Here is a 19,684-nt window from a genome sequence, read left to right on the forward strand (position 1 = left end):
CCTCCGATGGAGCGATGGTGTTAGATAGGACACCAACCAGCTTTTAGGGATATCTAATTTTTGGACCTCGGTGCAAAACTGAAATGTCTAGAGTTCCTTATTAAGAGGGACCTAGACCGAATGATGAGGACAGCATGTTAAACTTTATACGGTAAGAGAATTAAGCATCTCAACAGGATTAGTGAAACTAATTAGGCCATCCCTTATCAATGTACGAAGATAGATAAAAGAAGTGATGATGTTGGCAGTTTTCATATATTCCTCGGAGACTTGGGCTCTTAGCAGCAAAATCTAAGCCATGACCCCGTACAAGAGGATGGACATCTACACAAGGAATTGGTTTGATTGTAGATGATCCTAACCGAAAAGCCAATAGAGGCAATATCAATGGTAGAAAGAAAAGACGTGGCAGACCCTGCTTAGATGAAACGAGTATGTAGGCCAGGATGCCAGACAACTTAGTGTAGATTTTTCTACATAAAAAGTTATAATACCGAACTTTTATTCAAAGACATGGTCCGTAGTTGCATTTCTGCTTTAATCAATAAGAATTGAATAAATTGAATATTTTTCAGAGATACCGTCAATTTTAAAGGCGAATATTGCAAGCAATGAACGATTAAAATAGTGTTATCCTATTGAATCCAAATTTGAATATTCCTATCTTTGCGTTCAGCAATTTTCGAATATTTTAGATACAACATGTTTTCCATCTAAACTTCAAAGCGGCTATTACGAGCATAAACAGGCATTTACCTATTGTTTACAATTAATCAATCCAAATAAAGCGGCTCTATCGCCGCAGGGCCTTTTAATTGTTATCGCCAATTAATTAGGTATGCATGAAAGACAACTGCCCACATTGTGGTATCAGTCAACCATGGAAGCAGACTGGTTTATGGATTGTTTGGCTTAAGCGGTTACAGGTCTACGCAAGGTTGTGTTGTGAATATTTTATTCATGGTTTCTTTAAGCCGGCTCGGACCAACACTGGAAATACATGAAACATATAACGGTTTTTAGACGGGGATGTAGCTCAGATGGTAGAGCGCTCGCTTAGCATGTGAGAGGTACCGGGATCAATGCCCGGCATCTCCAAGAGCTTTTTTAGCAGCTGCAAACGTAAATTTGAAGATATCCTGAAGGATGTAGATGTAGCGAATGTCTCAAAGTCTCGAGGTGTTTGGGAATTAGAGGACATTTTTTCGCTTCATTTTAAAATCATTTATTTATTAAGTGACTAACATTGACTACAGGGCATTTTTTTCTTATTTCTAGCATAAATGTAGCGTATCTATCTTAAATCTTTATTAAAAACCGGTGACTATTACAAATGTTTCCCCTGCCCAACCTTCTCTGACTTGAATTTTCACGATTCACTCTACACATGGATCTTGATAATTTTATAGTTTTAAATGAACATGTTTATTTTGAAAAAAAACTGCGCTTGCACCTAGAGCGCGAGAAGGCTTATCTGCTTACTTATTCTAACTTATTCTAACCTAATCTAATAATAATACTTATATCTAATGTTTACAACAGCGCTTAAAAATTCTGCGCTTAACCTCTATGCACCCCTACCAAATAAGGAGTGTTGAAGAGGGAGATAATGGCGGGTTTTAATTCTGTGCTCACAATTTGACAAGGCCTTAAGCATGTGGCCAATGGGGTGGATTTACCCTCCAGATAAAGTTGCCCCATGAGTGGGTTAGGATGATTCTCCGTTATTTCGAAGAATCTCCTTTGTCGCGTTGGGGGGGGTTCGTGAGAGCCGCCTTTTTTCTTAGTGGCGATTATATTCGCTACTTTCCAAGTAATGGGAAAATAACCATTATTGATGCAGTTGTTGAAGACTGCAAGAAGAAACTTCATTGATGCCCTCGGGAGATTTTTGATGACAATATTTGCTATGGCATCTAGTCCTGTTGATTTTTGACCGTTAAGGCTTTTTGTGATAGCTGCGAGCGATGATAAGTTCAAAAAGGCTTTTGGGTCAGTTGGTTTGCCGGATGGGTTAGAGCCGGAGAAGGTAGTTAATTAAGGGTGATGGTCAAGTCAACGTGACGGCCTGGTTGTTTCAAGGCGGAGGAGCGTTTATTTGGAATATGGACACCAATTGCACCATCAATTCATCGACTTTAAAGCCCCCTATGATAGCATAGCCAGGGCAAAACTGTACACGGCCAAGAGAGAATTCGTTATCCCGACGAAATTGATAAGACTGACTAGGCTGACCCTGACCAATGTGCGAGGCCAGATAAAAGCAGCAGGATCACTCCCAAGACCACTCGACATCAGAAACGGTCTACGACAAGAGGATGCCCTATCATGCGTTCTCTTTAACCTGGTCCTCGAGATGTACAAGCTGCCTTCATCCAGATCGAGCAGGCGGCGCAAGATCTTGGACTGCACATCAATAAAGGCAAGACAAAGTATATGGTGGCAATGTCTGCACCGAGAAACAACCAATCAACATCAAACCGGACTGGTCAACCGGGAAGAATAAAGATGAGAGAACTTACAAAAACTGTTCCGCTCGAAACGTCTCACCACAGAGTCAAAGCTTTTACAGCACAAGACAATGATCTTACCAGTCCTCATGTATTCCTCGGAGACTTGGGTTCTTAGCAAGGAAAATTGCGAGCTCTTGGCCGCGTTCGAGAGAAGAATCCTGCGAGGAACTTTTGGCTCCCTGCATGAGGATGGACGATTCCGTAGCCTATGTATCGACGAAATCTGGGAGATACCATGACCAACCGTCAGGTCGTGGATAAAATCCGGCTCAATAGGTTACGGTGGGCGGGTCACTTAATCCGTATGGATGAGGATGATCCAGCCTGGAAAGTCTATAAGGGCAATATCTATGGTAGAAAAAGAAGACGAGGCAGAGCCTGCCTAAGATGGAGCGATGGCGTAGGTCAGGACGCCAGATAGCCTTTAGGGATATGGAATTGGTGGACCTCGGCGCAAAACAGGGATATCTGGAGTTCTTTGTTAAGGCAGGCCTAGACCGGATACCGGTTGTTCCGGCGTTGACGATGATGAGTTAATTTGGTTGAGGAAAGACTCCACGAGTACTTGAGCTTTGCTAGCTTCGCTGGAGATGTTTTCGGTATTCTTGGTGAGAACGAAGTTTCTGGATCTATTAAGGCCTGTCAGTCTATTTATGTGTTCAAACATATTAGATCCGGGCTTCACATCTGCTAGCCTGCAAATGAGTTTCTTGTTACAGCATTGTTCAACCATTTGACGGATTAGTGTGGTTAGCCAGTTAATCCGAGAAATAAATATGTTATATTCGGTATTAATTCTTCTTTCAGATATTTTCTTATCTCGTGCGGCAGTTTATTAAACTGAATCTCATCGACTTTGAGGAGCTTTGGGTTTCTGCGTGTAGCGGAGTTGATAGCATAAGTAGCCAAGATGATGGCCTCATCGTTCACTTTGTCCGTTAGATTTTGCGAGACTGTGATTTTTTTCAGAGTTAACTGCTGCTTTAGGTGCTAATTCTGCCCTGAACTTATCCCAGTTAGTGTTTGCGAAGGTTTTGATTTTGTTGGGCAACACGCCTACCAGAAAGGCAAATCCACGGAGACAGTACTCCATGAGCTTACGGCAAAAATTGAAAAGGCGATGTTCGAAGAAGGATACGCCTTAATTATGCCTCATTCGCGGCAATTTGTAATGCGGCAAGACAGCATGGAATCGAACCGCTGCTAATCAGTTGGATCCTTTACATGCTAGAGTGGAGAAAAATTCACATATCGATCGGCCAGAAGTCTATTAAAGCAGGATGTCTCAGGGGCTGCCCACAATGAGGGGTTCCCTCTCCACTGTTATGGCTCTTGGTAATGGATACCCTGCTGTGGCTCTTGGAGGACAAAAAAGTCTTCGCGCAAGCATTTGCGGACGACCTAGCCGTAATAATTACCGGCAAATTTGCGGACACAATATGTGACCGCTTGAACGAAACTCTGCATGAATCCACAACTGGTGCCTCCGCAATGGACTAACGGTAAACGCTAGGAAGATTGGATTAGTTATGTTCACTAGGAACGTCAGGTGGGGCAGCTATACGCTCTACCTTAGCAGGAGCGGAAATCCAGCCGGCATAAACAGTCAAGTAATTAGAAGTACATTTCGTCTCGAAGTTAACGTGGAAGCATCATATCCAACAACAATATCAGAAATTCTAGAGATTGCTCTGGTGCTGTAGGAATGTGATAGATAAAACCTGGGGACTTTCACCCAAACGGGTATTCTGGATGTATACATCCATAATAAAACACATTTTGATTTAGAACTGGCCCGACCCCTCAGAAAAATGACGACCATATGCCAGGCGGAGATATATGCCATTTCATTGGCACCAAAAGAACGTCTACGACAAAAGTGGAGGGGTCGCACCATTCGAATCTGCTCCGGCAGTCGGGCGGCATTATCAGCACTAAATGGCAACGACATATCAAGCCAGTTGGTGTGAAGTTGTCATCAGGTGCTGCTGAAACTTGGCCGACTAAACGAAACATTCCTGATGTGAGTGCCGGGGCACTCTAACATCGCCGGTAATGAGGAGGCCAGTCTGTCAGCCTCGCCGAGGATCTGGATCCACAATGGTGGGATCAGAACCAGCTCTTGGAATCTGACCATCTACTGTCAAGTCTACTCTGAAGGGTGAAATTGCAAGGATTCACGCAGCCGAGTGGAGAAATTTGTACTCTTGCCGGCAGGCGAAAATGCTTGTGAAAGAGCCTAAGGCCACTAGAGCGGCATTTTTGTTGTCCCTTGAGAAGTGGGACATGAAAACCCTAGTAGGGCTTTTAACGGGACACTGCTCCCTAAACTACAATATGGAAAAGATTGGGGTAGTGGATTCGGCTATGTGCAGCCAATGTGAGGAGGAGGAGGGGACGGCTCTACACCTTTTGTGCAGCTGCCCGGCATTCTCAGATCTCAGACGAAGACACCTTTGCAAGGTTTTCTTCAGTGAAGAATCTGCACACTCTGCCTATGGAGAATGTTCTTAGATTTGCTAAAGCCTGCGAACACCGTAGGCGGGAAGTCATTGAATAAACAATTTACGGGAATAGTACAATGTGCCTACCAATGGCCTGAGTGCTCGGAGCTGCGGCTCCCGCCCAGTAACCTAAAACAACTAACTAACTTTGTTGGGTACTCGCTTCCGCAGTTGAAAGGCGGAAAAAAGTTGCTCAACTGCTCGGATCGGATATTCCAGGTAAAGTTTTGTACGTTAACACTTGTAATGTGTAGCTTCTGCGGACGTTAGGAAATAGTCAGCATGGATTGACTTTTAAGTCTTGCGGGTGTGTCATCTCAGCTGGTTGAATTTTTTGATTTTTTGCTAAAACGCCCCCGGAAGTGCGCCTTGAGTTGAAGCCGCCACCAAAAACTTGGTGCTTGACTGAAGACCGTTCAAGATTTGTAGGTCTTAGCCCAGTTGCTCAGATGGTGATTTACATTTAGTCTTTTCTGACTGAAAGTGCCGTACCGCAGTTGGTGTCGTTCCATATAATGTAAAATTTACGTTGTGCCTGCTTTCTAATCGTGTCTCTGGAACACAGTAGAAGTTAGCTTTCAGAAAATATGTCAACTCTTGTGCGGTGGCACGTTGGGCGTGCGAGACCGCCGAGTTAAATGTGACAATTTTTAACTCCACAGGCTCATTATTAGTTCGCTAGCGGCGAATTGTCGCTGTTCATTGGTTTGGACCGAAGCGAGTATTTCAGGCAAGTTTCTGAAGGCCAACTTGTTGCCTTTAGGAACTCAAGGGGCTGCAGTTCTAAAAGGAAGAGTATTCCTAGCTGCTTGACTAAGAGATACGCTTGGCTAAGCAAAGTTTTGCGAAGCTTGGGGGGTTGCAGCTATTGCAGAGTATTCCTGGCTGCTTTAGCGTAAGATACGCCTGGTTAGGCTAAGGTTTGTGACATCTGAGTCACGGCCTGTTTGGCTCTTATTGCCCTAGCATTTTTTATTGCTCTGCCAGCTTCCCTTCTGGCAACCATGTCCTTGTATGCCGGCATCCGCGGTAGTTGGCGGGATCCTGTCTGGGGGCAATTCCATCAAGTTGGTGTGTCTGTCGCGGGTTTTGGGCATAACCCTCGTACGTGAATTTTAGTGCACTTCACGCACCTGTGCACGACGGAGCAATTGAGGGCGATGTACCCGAAGTTTTGGCAGTTGTCTGAAATAATAAAAACTTGTTGTTTCTTTTTCATTAGTGTAAATATTTATTCTTGCAAATACCGATATTTCGGGAACAACTTGTTCCCTTCATCAATGGCAGTAGCACTGTACTTCTTGGATAGGCTTGACTTTCTCAACCGAAATTTTTCGGTGGCATATAATAATAATAATCATTGGCACAACAACCCATATTGGATCAGAGCCTTGAAGTGCATTAGAGCACTTCATTCAAGGCGGTAACGGTACACTACAGTAGTACACTGTACAAGGCAATGTGCTCAAGCATTGCGCTCGTCCGAGATTATTATCCTGATTTTACTCAGGTACTCATTCGCAGCTGAGTCGACTGGTATCCGACGTCCAATTACGATACAAATCCCAATGCCACCAATGAGATTCGAACCACGATCTTCCGCACGACAGCCTTGTGCTCTAACCACGCAGCTATCCGAAGTATATACTTCACCTTAAAGGTTTCATTGAGCCCTTGAGAGGGCTCGAAGGTAGTCATAAACAGCCTCGATTGAGACTTCAACGGAATTGTTCGGTTCTGGCTATGGAGAAACTTGTCCGCTCGCGTGACCAGATTCGACACGCTTCTGACCTTCAAGTCCGGATACTCTTCATTGGTCTCTCACATTATGTCGGCCGGGTGTGTCGCTCTGCGGAAACCACGGATAACTAAGGACTGAGTCCTTAAGGCTGGTGGGGTACTAGTTGTGGGCTGTAGCCCCTTTTATTTGATAAGATTGAACATCACCGCATTGAAGATCGCTTTGCGCAAAAATGAGGGTCTTATCGGCCCTCGTATTCTTTAGAGTTGCTTTCAACCGTTTTTCTTTCAGAATTCTCAAGAACTGAGTTACATTGATCTTTACCCAGTGATTGGCGGAATCTTATCCCTTTTTTGGGCGGGTAGTTGTGGGAGGAAGGGGCTTGTGGGTTTTCCGGAGGGGCACTTCCTCTACTAACACTAGCCTTACCTTTTCCTCTTTTCTGTTTCCGCTGCACGAAATTGAATTCGTCGCCTTCCTCTTCTTCGATGACCACTTCGAGGCACATCTCTCTTGTTCTTGTTGTTCCTGTTGTTGTTCCCATTGTTGTTCAAGTAGTTGTTCTCGTTGTTGTTGCCGTTGCTGTTGCTCTGACGTTGGAATCGGCTCCTCCAACTGCTTTATGGTGCCCACTGGCAATCCAGTTGCTGGGCCATGGCGGCCTTCTCTTGTTTTTATTCCTCGAATTTTTTTGAGGAGATTCGCAATTTACGACCTACAGTTCCTTCCTCTTCTGATGGTAGCTCCTCCGGGAGTATCATTTTGCAGCTCTTGGCGGACATATTGTCCCCAAGCTCGTACCTGTTGTTGCACGCAGCTCTGAAATATAAATTTTTTTACTTTAATTTTTTACTTTAATTGTTCCTTTTTAAGGTTTTGTGTGAAACAAAACCTTATTAGAATCGAGTCGGTATCTATCTGTCCGTCTGTCTGTCTTTTTGTTTATACGTTGGAAGGTGGAAAGGTTCAAAACCTACCGCTGGCTCCTGCCATATGGTTATGTGAGATTTTTACTCACTAAAACCATCTCCTTCTCCTTCGCTACATTGCGGGGCAGGATCAGTTATGAACTGCGGCTTCTATCGTTATTTGTAACTTTTCTCGGAAGCAGATTGTGGATCGCCTTCATTAACTTTTCCACCGCCCCGTGTCAGTGTCAATTTCCGCCTCCGCTCTGTGTGCGGCGAACCGCGGGCAATTAAAAACAACGCATCTTCCGGAAGCATCACACATGTCGGGCAATATGGGATGTCGTCATGCCCGAAACGATAAAGGTATCCACGGTACCCACCGTGTCCGCTTAGGAATTTTAATTAACCTCGCCGTGCCTTCGTTTGATCCATTTAGAGACATCTGGAATAATGTGTTTCCAGCGTCCTTTAGGTGAATCATCTCATCTTTTTTGCCATTCCAAAATAGATTCACTTCGTGCCAATTGCCGACGATAGGTATAGGACTCGCCGATTGCATATGATGGGCCATAGAGGTGTCGACCCTCGTTCGCCAAGATGTCGATGGGGATTATGCCTGCTATCATCTGAAGTTGTACGATATGCGCATGACGTCCGCAATGCACTCAATCGGCATGGGACTGCGATTTTGCTTCTATTTGCTTCCACGTTCAAAAACGGTGCCCAGATTGGAACTGCATAAAGCAAGGTGGAGCTAACAACTCTCGAGATCAGGAGCCGACGGCTTTGCAATGTAGCCACTCCGGAAGCCTTTGCTGCAACATTTTCAAGATGGGATTTGAATTTCAGTATTCGGTCAACCATCACTCAATTTAAGCGTTGGCTGGGACTGTATGATGTGTTCACCAATCCTGATCTTTATCGACGTTTGCTTCCTTCGCTTGGTAATCAAGACTACCTGGGTTTTATACTCAGCGAGTGCGAGACCAGCTTACTCTAGCCAGCTAGCTAGACCTGATTTCAAAAATTGCCTCGTTTGTGAGTACCTCGATCTCATCAATGTCCTGTGCGACGATAGTTACTCTGATATCGTTTGCGAAGCCAATGATTGTCACTCCTTTGAGTAGTTGCAACTTTAAAATTCCGTCATACATTATGTTCCACAGTAGAGGACCGAGGACTGATCCTTGTGGAACCGCGCAGGTTGTTGTATACGTCTTAGGTCCATCGTCCGAATGGTAACACAATATCCTCCCCCGGAGAAATTGCATAACTATGTGCCCACAGGTATTTAGGAGCGCCCAATTTAGCTAAAGCCGCAATTAATTTGCTCCATTTTGCCGTATTAAAGACATTCTTCACGTCGAGTGTAACTGCCGCGCAAGATACATGTGAATGGGGGGTGCAATATGTTTTTCATAAAATCTGGCCATGTGGGGTATCAAATGAAAGGTCTCAATTAGTACTTTTCGAAACTGGTTCTATATTTGATATTGGTTGAAACCTAGGGGAATGAGGGCTCAAAATATGACCCACGAAAAGTGTAACAGGTCTCGTTCTCAGAACCTATCCAACCGAAAAATTTGAAAAAAATGACAGTAGTGTATCTCTACAAAATCTAGGGTGAAAGTTTGCCATTTTTTGTGAAGATCGTGCATTCTACAACCTGTATGACGTCATCATCACATATCAATTACTCCAAACAGACATGTGTGTATGTATAATAGGTATGTAGTATATGCGTGGTAATGAAGTCTGCGGGTAGTGCCTAATTCAGATAGATATATTTGTACATTAAACGAACCGTATTTAATATGCCACAGTGAAAAGTCATAGTTTAAAAATTTTAATAATCTACCGCTTAAAACGGAACCATATATTTATCTGCCTGTATGTAACGTTTTGGTTCAATTAGATTTTTATACTGAATTTAAAAGATTTCGATACCAGTGCAGTAATATAATCCAGTCGACCCGACAGTCAACTTTTGCCTGATTTGCTTTGAAAAGCAATTTTTAGAAAGTCCCGAAATAACACAATCATATAGGCTTCAAATTTATCTGTAATTAAAGATACTCTACGAAAGGAATGAAATGCTAAGCAAGATTTTCTGCGAAGTTCTCAATACAACATCACTTAATTAGAAGATGATACCATTATTCTGAAATTCTCTTTTCGCGATAATAACTTAATAGACCTATCGAATCTCGAATCATACAATACGCTTCTATCATGTGTGGATGACGGACCGAAAAATTCCAAAATATTTAAAATATTTAGTTTAAGCTAATATTCGTATTGGACTTTCATCGCAGTCATTCCCATATGTTGTATAGTTTGATATTTTTCAGTGTTCAGGCACGCGAAATAGACCATTGGTAATAAAGATGACCCAAAAAATGTTCGGTCAACAGACAGGTGAAAAGTTGGACATGCAGGTAGTGTTGTAGCTGCATAAAATACTGCAGAGGAGGGCTATTTATTTATGCGGCAAGTGATTACATATTTTACTTGCAAATACGATTATAATACATCCTTTTCCAACACCATTTGTTTTTGTTAACTGAATGTGATGTGCCAACGGAGCATATGCATATTGAACGTGTCATAGTGGCTTTACGATTAAAATACTAATTAATAATAATCCCTGAAAATCCTTGCAGGTTTTAATTCATTTAGTTTAATTATTGGTGGCGTTAAAGCGCGCATCATTGGTCTCATTACTGTGTATGTATAATACATATTCTTTCCACCATGGGCGCCATGAAGCATTGACTTTAAGTACCCCATAATTCTCCTTTCAGATGCCTATGTTAGGAGCAACATAATGCTTTCAAGAAGCGGTGCTAGAAGTCATGAAATGCTTTACACTACATATGTGCAGATGTATTAAGTTTTACACCAGACGTTTTTAGCTAATTCAATTTTCCATTTGTTATTATTTGGGTAGTCTTATGGTTATTCTGTTAAGGCAAAGTCGCACCGCGTCCTTAAAGAACTATTGTGCTCCTTTTGCTGGTACCTATTAATCATAGTATCTCAAGCAAGCCTATAATCGTCAGGAACTTTAGTATATTCCCTTCTTCCAGATTTTTCAACTTTGCATCTGGTATTAAGTGTTCTCCCAGATGCCTCGACCTACTTTCCGCAAGTGCCAAACACTGTCCCAGAACGTGTATAAAGGTTTCATCACACTCCGCACAAATCTTGCAGGTAGTGTCCGTAGATATCCCTAGCTTCCCTAGGTGATAGTTTAGCCGACAGTGACCAGTGAAAATTCCCACTATGATTCGGAGATTCTTTTTGGAGAGGTTTAAGCAATCCTTTGTGCGCATGTGTTCGCATCCCCCCATAAGCACCCTGGACTGCTTCATTCCCGGTAGGCCCGCCCAGTATAGTTCCCCCAACCGTTCCTCTTCATTTCTTAATGTCATAATCATGAAACTGTTTCCGATTCCACAGAAAGGTTCTGACCCATGTAAAGGCGTTCCTGCCCCCTTCTTGGCTAGGATGCCCCCTGCCTCATTGCCTTCAAACCCAGCATGACCTGGAACCCAGAGTATCCAAACCTTGTTGGACAAGCCGAGTGAATTCAGTCTCTCAAGGCATTCCCACACCAGTTTAAATCACCTGATTGGACCTAAGTGCCTTGATCGCTGCTTGGCTATCGGATAGAATAGCAATGCTCTGTGCCCTGTAGTTCCTTTTGAGATTAAAGGAGGCACATCTGTCTATTGCGTATATTTTCGCCTGGAATATGCTAATGTACCTGCCCATTGGCTCCAAGTACACTTTCCTTGGATCAATGACACCGCCACCCGCTTCCTCTGGTGTGAGGGACTAGTCAGTGTACCAAGTAATCAGTTGCTGATTTAAGCCGTACGTCCCAGCCGCGTTGTCCCAGTTTGCCTTGTTACTCCAACGTGTTTCAAACTTCTTATCAATGTGAAACCTCTTTGTCATGTCATCCCTTAGTATCAGTAATTCGGTATACCGGCTAGAAAGTATATAAATCTTCCTTCGGTTTAGGCAGCTCCCCGCCTCACTGATACTCCCGCCATCCTGAATATTGTCCTCCTTGACTGCATCTCTATGCGCAGATGGAGAGGGGTTAATCCCAGAAGGACCTCCATGGATGCCGGTGGGCATGTCCTCATTGCCTAATGGTCTAATGTAATTCCCAAATATTTGGCCTCTGTTTCTCGTTTCACCTTCATGTCATGTAACCTTATGGCTCTCAGGTGATCAAGCTTACATCTCCTAGTGAATGGTACTATGGTGGTTTTGGCTGGATTGACCCGCAGTTCCACATTCCTGCACCAAGGACTAGTAACCCTTAGTCCATTGGATTCTACCACATAGGATATCTTCAAATTTGCCCCTACAAAATAAAACAATATCGTCCGCGTAACCCTGGACCTGTATTGCAGTATTTGTTAGCACGTCCCGGAGTTCGTCCACTACCATATTCCACATAAGGGGCGATAATGCCCCAGCCTGGGGACAACCTTGAGTAGTGTTCAAGACACTAGAATTGGTACCTGTCGGTACTTCTATTTGCCTACTCTCTAGCATTTTGCCCACCCAAAAAGCCAAGGTGTTTCACACTCACTTGCAGCTCAGAGCATCTTGTATCTTTGTGTGCGATGTGTTGTCGGTTGCTCCTTCGATATCCAAAAGCACACACAGCGCTATTTCTTTTGTTTCTATGCATCCCATAATACATTCATCAGCTGATGCAGAGCTGTTTCGGTTGACCGTCCTACCCGGTATGTGTGTTGGCAGTAATGTAGGGGATTACGCTTTAGAACGTTAGTTCTAATATAGTTGTCTATTAGATTCTCCACTGTTTTGAGTACGAACGATGTTAGGCAAATCGGTCTGAAAGATTTAGGGCCCGTCTTCATGGCCTTGGTATATATCCCAGTGCTATGCTCCCCCTTACCACCTGAGAAGAGACTCTAAGATGATTTCTAGGCCTTTCTGGATTAATGCTAGGAAAGTGCCATCTACTCCGGGTGACTTTAGTGGTTTGAAAGTTCCCACTGCTCACCTTAGCATAGCTTCTGAGCATACCTCTTTCGCTGGTTTCCAGTTCTCCTTTCTTCGCCTTTTATTCGTTGTTGGGGTGTCAGGCAGAATGTTGCCGCCGTGGGGTAGGACCCCGGTAAATGTCCCATTTTCCTTCTACAAACAGACAGAGGATATTGCCCAGTCTTTGGCTACAGCCTTGTAAGGCCTTGTTGCTTCTGTGATCTGTTCAATCCCTTCACAAAATTCCCTAAACCTGTTCCGTGTTGATTTCCTAATCGCGTTGATATATATAGTCAGTGCATTTTTGTACCTCTGCCAGTTCCCGGTTTGTTTTGCTCGGTTAAAGAGTTTTCGCCAAGTGTGCTCGGGACGATCAACCCGTGGGCAATTTTTGGAGAGTGGGTTCCAAAGCATGGAATAGCCCGCAATGCCATTGTCGGCTCTCCTTAATGTGTGACCTATCCACTGCCACATCTCTCTTCCCATCATATGGCGTATGGGTGTTACGGTTTTCATTTGTACTTGTATCACGCCAGCGTTCCCCGATGATACGATATAGACAGGTGTGGACGAAGGCTTGGATCCTTCGAGTGACAGTGGTGGTCACTTCTCATTTACTACTCCCGTATAGCAACACAGAAACAACACTAGAACAGTCTCAACTTGATCTTGATATTGAGATAACTGTATTTTCAGATTTTAGACAAGGCAGCGAAAGCGGGTGTAACGCTGTTAATACGTCGGGCAATATCGGTTCGGTGCTATCTTCGACAAAAATCACAATTCCTTAATACACAAATTGATCGATGCCTTCGATCGTGGACCCGTGAGACTGAGAACCTTAGTTTTATTGTTGTTTCTCTTCAGTCCAACTCTACTTGCCTTTCTTCCCAAATCCAGACCCATTTGCCCAAGGACCGTGACGTGCTGAGCGAGCAAACAGATGTCATCAGCGTACTAGCGTACAGAGCCAGACGAACGGCTCAGAGGACAATAGGTAGGATCGATCAAGGGCAAAAGAAGCATGCCTGTAGGGAAGCTCACAAGAACCTCAAGCTCGCCATCCAGCGGAGTGATAGGAAATGTGTTAAGGAGCTCTGTTTGCAAGCGGACATAAATCCGTGGGGTAGCACCTATAAAATCGTGACAAAACGATCCAGAGGCCGATCATCTCCACAAATCACGTGCTCTATGCTCTTATTGAAAATAATCCAGGGGTTATTTCCCCAGCATGAGGGGGCACTGATACTTTCCAGCGTCCCCTGAATGTGATGCCGATGCTACCAGTCACCAGGGACGAGCTGCTGGAAATCTGCAGTCGAATAGGCGCCAGCAAAGCCCCGGGTCTGGACGCATACCAAATAAGGCCCTCAAACTTGCCATCAAATGTAGACCGGATATGTTCGCGGAGCTGTTCGAAACGTGCATGTCCGAGGGTATCCTTCCTGCACCATGGAAGCGGCAGAAGCTGATGCTGCTGCCTAAGGCTGGCAAACCTCCAGGAGAACCGTCCTCCTATAAACCCATAAGTCTACTGGGCACTATGGCGAAAATGTTCGAGCGGGTTACTTATAATAGATTACTCCCAGTCGTCGAGAGCCAAGGAGGGGTTTCAGATAGGCATTTTGGGTTCCGTAGAGTCAGATCAACCATTGATGCCACTTATACGAAAGTCTCTGACGACGATTGGTGTTCCCACTTACCTCGCCGCTATTATCGATAGCTACTTGAAAGAGCGGACACTCTGGTATAATACCGATGATGGACCCAAGGAGTACGTTGTCTCCGCTTGTGTCCCACAGGGTTCTGTACTGGGCCCACTACTGTGGAACATCATGTACTTAACCTTCCAGTTCCGGAGGAGGCCACGGTGGTAGGTCACGCCGATGATATAGCACTGGTTGCGGTCGAGGATGCTGAGTTGTATTCACGCGAAGCAACCAGAGTTGTTAAGGCTTGGTTAGAGAGTGCTGAACTGGCACACGCGGAGGAAAAGACGGAAGCGGTCCTCATCACTAAGCGCCGAAAAAGAGATTATGCCTGAATCAGAATCGGGAATCGTATCATCACTTCCAAGGCGGCCATCAAATACTTGGGGATGATGATAGACGGAAAACTCAATTTTAAGCAGCACATAGAGCATACTTGTTAAAAAGCATCCACCACGAGTATGGCTCTCGCAAGGATGATACCGAACGTAGGAGGAGCCGGCATACTTGCAGGCTGCTTATAGCCAGGGTGGTGAGTTCTATCATGCTGTGTGCAGTTCCAGTTTGGGAAAAAACGCTACAGGTTTTAGGCAATGCACATAAACTGAGTACGGTTTACAGAAGAACAGCCTTAAGGGTGTGTACTGCCTTCAGGATTGTCTCAGACGATGCGGCGTTCGTCATCTCGGGAATAATGCCGATTGACATCCTGTCAACCGAAATGATGAACATTTATAACACCAGATCCATCTCTTCCTTATCGCAGGTAAAAAAAGCCGAAAGGGAGAGATCCATAAGCAGATAGCAACAGCGATGGGACCGGTCAGAGAATGGCCGTTGGACTTAGAGGTTGATCCCTTCCATTGGGAAATGGCTGGAGAAAAAGCATGTGGAGATCAATTATAATCTCACCGACTTTCTCACCGGCCATGGAAGATAGTCAATACCTGTACAGGTTTAAATTGGACACCTCACCTAATTATCCAAACTGCAATGGGATCCCAGAGGACCCAGCATACGTATTCTTCCAATATCCTAGGTTCGTAGAAAAAAGGAGGAACCTAGAGGAAACTCTAGGTGAAGTGCTATCACCGGAAAATGTTGTCCAGAGAATGGTAGCTTGCCAGGAAGAGTGGGATGCGATCAATTCCATGGTCGTAGTAATCCAGGATAAACTGCGAAAAGCAGAAAAAGTGAGGAAAGCGCGGTTACGAACCCCGCGGGGAAACGGAAGGAGATCTAGTTAAAGTAAGGTAACTCCGTGAGAGCAGGTGCAGTGAAGGTCAAAATCCCGCGCACCGCTCCAAAATAATCCGTAGAGTGTTGATGTGGTCAATGCAGGAAGTTCCCGACCGGAAACCAACCTGCTCTCTGTCAATTAAACTTTCGAGATATTGTTTAGTGTGTTCCAACACACATGCTAGCTCTTTCGTGATGCATTATACATTGTGTTCAGCCGCATCTTCCGCTACCTTGACCAGCGCAATAGCAAATTATTTCTTGTAACGGTGTACACTACGTTGAAGTTCTTGTTATCGGATTTTGAGCGCGTCAAGCCCTCGCCGTCTCTTCAGCTTCTCCTCCTCCGCAGTAACTGTTCCGCTTATTGCACTCTAGTTTGCTGCGGACCGCAGCATCTCCTCGACGATATTATGGGGTCCGATAATTGCGTTGAGGGCATCGTTTAGCCTCCTTCTTTCATTCGTGAATCTCGGACAGCGGAACAAAACATGCTCCGGGTACTCGGCTGTAGCGGCGCATTCGGGATAATCTGGAGACTCATCCAATCCGAAGTGATGCAAGTACTTCCTGTAGTAATTTAATTCCCCATGCTTGCGCTAGACCCATCTCTCAAGACACGAGATCAGTGTATTGGTCCAACGGCCTTTTTCGGAATTATCCCACCGTTGCTGTCATCTCCTGTACAGCTCCTTCTTAGTGGCTTTTAGGAAGCCCGCAGTCATTTCGGCCTGATTCACCCTCCTTCTCCGGTATAGACAGTGCACCTCATTCGCCAGTGCGCCCGCCCAGACAGGAGCCGCGTATAGCAGAATGAATTTTACCATAAGCATAAGCAGCCGGCGACTAGATTTTCGCCCTCCAATATTTAGCATCATCCTTGCTAGAGATGAACTAGCCTTTGCTACCTTTTCGCGAGCATAGTCCAGGTGTCCCTTGAAGCTGAACTTGGCATCCCCAAGTATCTAATAATCGATTTTGAAAAGACTTCGTGATTACCAACGTCGATTTTGATAGTGTTGTTTTTCCTGCGATTGGTAATAAGGACCGCCTCCGTCTTATCTTCCGGCTGGTCCAATTTCATTATTTGGAGCCATGCCATGAATGGTTTCACTTGCATACATTTCCACGTCCCAGTGGTCTTTCGCAACTACTACCACTGCCAGGTCGTCTGCAAAATCAATCAATGGTGCCCTTAATCCAACCCCAGTTGGCTAAGTTAAAGGCATTCCTGACTTCCAGCATAACCGCCGCGCAGTACTTACCAGCGGCCGATGCCGGGCCAGATCCGCCACCGTTGCAATAGCATCAACCGAGTACCAGACTCTACTAAAACCATACTGCCGCTCCGATAGACCACCACCTACCTCGACGAACAAAAGTAGCCTGTTGTATATCACCCTCTCCATCATTTTCCCCATAGTGTCCAATAGACAGATAGGGCATGTGAAAAGGGTGCGCCAGATGGTTTTTGGGGCTTTGATAGCAGAACCAACCTCTGCCTCATCCACTGAGCGGGAAACACTGCTTCAACCATGCATGATTCAAATGTATTTATGAACCATGCGGGTCTGATTTTAGCAGCCAACTTCAGGGCTTCGTTCGGAATCCCGTCAAATCCCGGAGCCTTATTGTTCACAATTCGTCCTCAGATCTCCCATATTTCTTCTTCGGATTTTGAAGACGTCCTGTTGAACGATTGGATGAGGTCCGCTTTCTTCTTGTTGTGAGAAAAGGATCGTGAATATTTTGAACAAGAGTCGCGGGCACGTCACTTGTCTTGTTCATTTGTAAGCAGCGCCCCACGGGTTCGTATTTGCTTGAAGTCACAACTGCTTGTAGCAATTCCTCTTACTGTCCGGTATAGCCCTCTTAAGGCTATTTGAAAGATCGCGGTATTCTTTCTCCGATTGCTGATGTTCTGGCTTCCCTCTGGTCCTTTGGAAGAGCTTCCTCTCTCCTACTCTCAACGGCGCGATTTCTTGGTTCCACTAGTAGTTTGGTTTCCTACTCTGATTGAACTTGCGTCGCGGCATTGTAGGGTCCCCGACCTCAGTTATCCATTGACATAACTGACTCACTTTTTCCAGTGCCATTCCCCTTGGGTCGTAACCTCCTTCTAAAGCCGCCAGGAATATCTCTTCCTCGAAAGCTCCAGTGGACCATCCACCTATCCTGGTTTTCTGCTTTTGATGCTCACTCGACTGTCCTCTCCCTTGTTGCTGATATCCAGAAAGTTGGCCTAATGGTCACTGTGGGTATAGTGTTCATTCACCCGCCAGACCGTCCCCCTCGCCAACGAGGTACTTAAGGTTAGATAAACAATTGAGCCTAGTCCTCTGCCGTGGAAGGTGGGCACGCATTCAACATTGGCGAGTACGATGTCCAGCTTCGCGAAGGTTTCAAGCAAGATTTGGCCCCTGGTGTTCATTACTCGACTTCCTTAGTCTAAAGCCCACGCCGTTGAAATCGATTTTGGGGCCGTGGCCTCTAGCGTCCAACACCAAGCCGTCTAGCATCTCCAACGTACTTTCGGTACGGTTAACATATCACCGCCACATCCACATTCGACTCTCGAATAGTTTGCGAGACCAGGTCTTGAGTTGCCTTGCAATTGTTGAGGTTGATTTGTATCAACCTCATTTAGCCTTACGATTCAGCTCCCTCCTATATGCCGGGCACCTGCCACCACCTGCAACGTGCCGGTCATCTACTCCCGTTCTCCCTTTGCACAACATGCATCATAGATCTCCAGTGCAGTCTTTGATAAGGTGGCCCTCTTCACCACACTTCCTGCACCTTCTCGACCTATCGTACTCGCTAGTACATGCTGCTGCAAAGTGACCGAAATCGAGGCATTCGAAGCATCTCTTCAGAGATATTTGCTCCCTAAGTCGACACACGACCCAACCTATTCTTACCCTGCCCGCGGTAATTAGTTTAATCCCTGATTCAACCGGCAAGCTAACAACAGAAGTCTGCGCACCTCCATATGCCTTCTTCATCCTTTTGATGACACTGTCTTCTGGGTCGCTAAGGCCAGCACAGATATCCTCTGGTGATGTAACCTCGTCCAGGTCTTTGCACTCGACCTTTGTTTGTTGCTTCCGAGCTTTCACGTCTGCTTGCTCATCCAGCACCTTCTCCACCTGGCCGCGAAAGCTATCCACTATATTCTCGCTAGATTTGTTTAATTCCAGCAACAGATCCCCTTTTTGCGTTCGCCTGATACGGCTCACACTGCCACCCAGGTTTGTCTGCTAGGGATCGGCTTTGACTTTCCGAAGGATGTCGGCGTAGGACATATCTCCTTTCTTGGAAATAATGATTACTTCCAGACGAGTCTTCTTTTCCTCCTTATGCCGCTTTTTGCCGCCCACCTTTGTCCACTCTTCGGGTTTATGAGCTGTAGACTGTTCCCCTTTTGTCAAAGTTGGACCCGTAATTGAAGAACTACCCGGAACTTTCGTCGACCCAGCTTTTTCTGGCAAAAAGGATTCATTTATTCAATCCCTACTCCGTTTGCCCGCGTTCTCACCTATATTACGACTTCACCTGCGTTTCCCGTGTGACTTTGCCACATGACGCTTGGGCGATTTTCTCCTCCACCGCCCTAATATAGGACAACTTAATACCTCGTATCAGAGCACTGATATTTTGGTGGATATTCCGCCTCTCTGTAATGAACTCACAGAGTTCATTTATGCTTTCCCCTATGAAACAAACGCTGTTTCAGTTTGCTGCCTTCCACGATCGCATTTTACAGCATCGATAGTTATGTCAGTCCGGGGATCCTCCAAGTTCCTTTCCGACTCCGTCGACGAATCTCGACCCCCTAGGTAAAATCGCCTTCAGTGAGGACCTCCCAAGTTTTGAATTCTTTCGAAAAGTATCCGATGTAGATCTCATTTCCACTCCACTAAGATCTCTTGTAGCATTAGATGTCAAAGTAGCTAAGTTTTCCATTATTGAGACACTGCGGTCGCTGGATATCGACGGCGGGGACACCGTTTGCTCACTCCCAAAAACCGCC

The 19,684-nt window shown here is 45.2% G+C and overlaps 1 non-coding gene across 1 annotated transcript; it reads left to right on the forward strand.

Moving 5' to 3' along the window:
- The first annotated feature begins 1,025 nt into the window (after positions 1–1,025).
- Trnaa-agc lies at positions 1,026–1,098 on the forward strand. The gene has a single exon. It is a non-coding gene; the product is annotated as a tRNA-Ala (tRNA).
- Positions 1,099–19,684: the final 18,586 nt, after the last annotated feature.

This window comes from Hermetia illucens, chromosome 3, assembly GCF_905115235.1.
Source record: "Hermetia illucens chromosome 3, iHerIll2.2.curated.20191125, whole genome shotgun sequence".
In the NCBI taxonomy this organism is placed as follows: domain Eukaryota; kingdom Metazoa; phylum Arthropoda; class Insecta; order Diptera; family Stratiomyidae; genus Hermetia; species Hermetia illucens.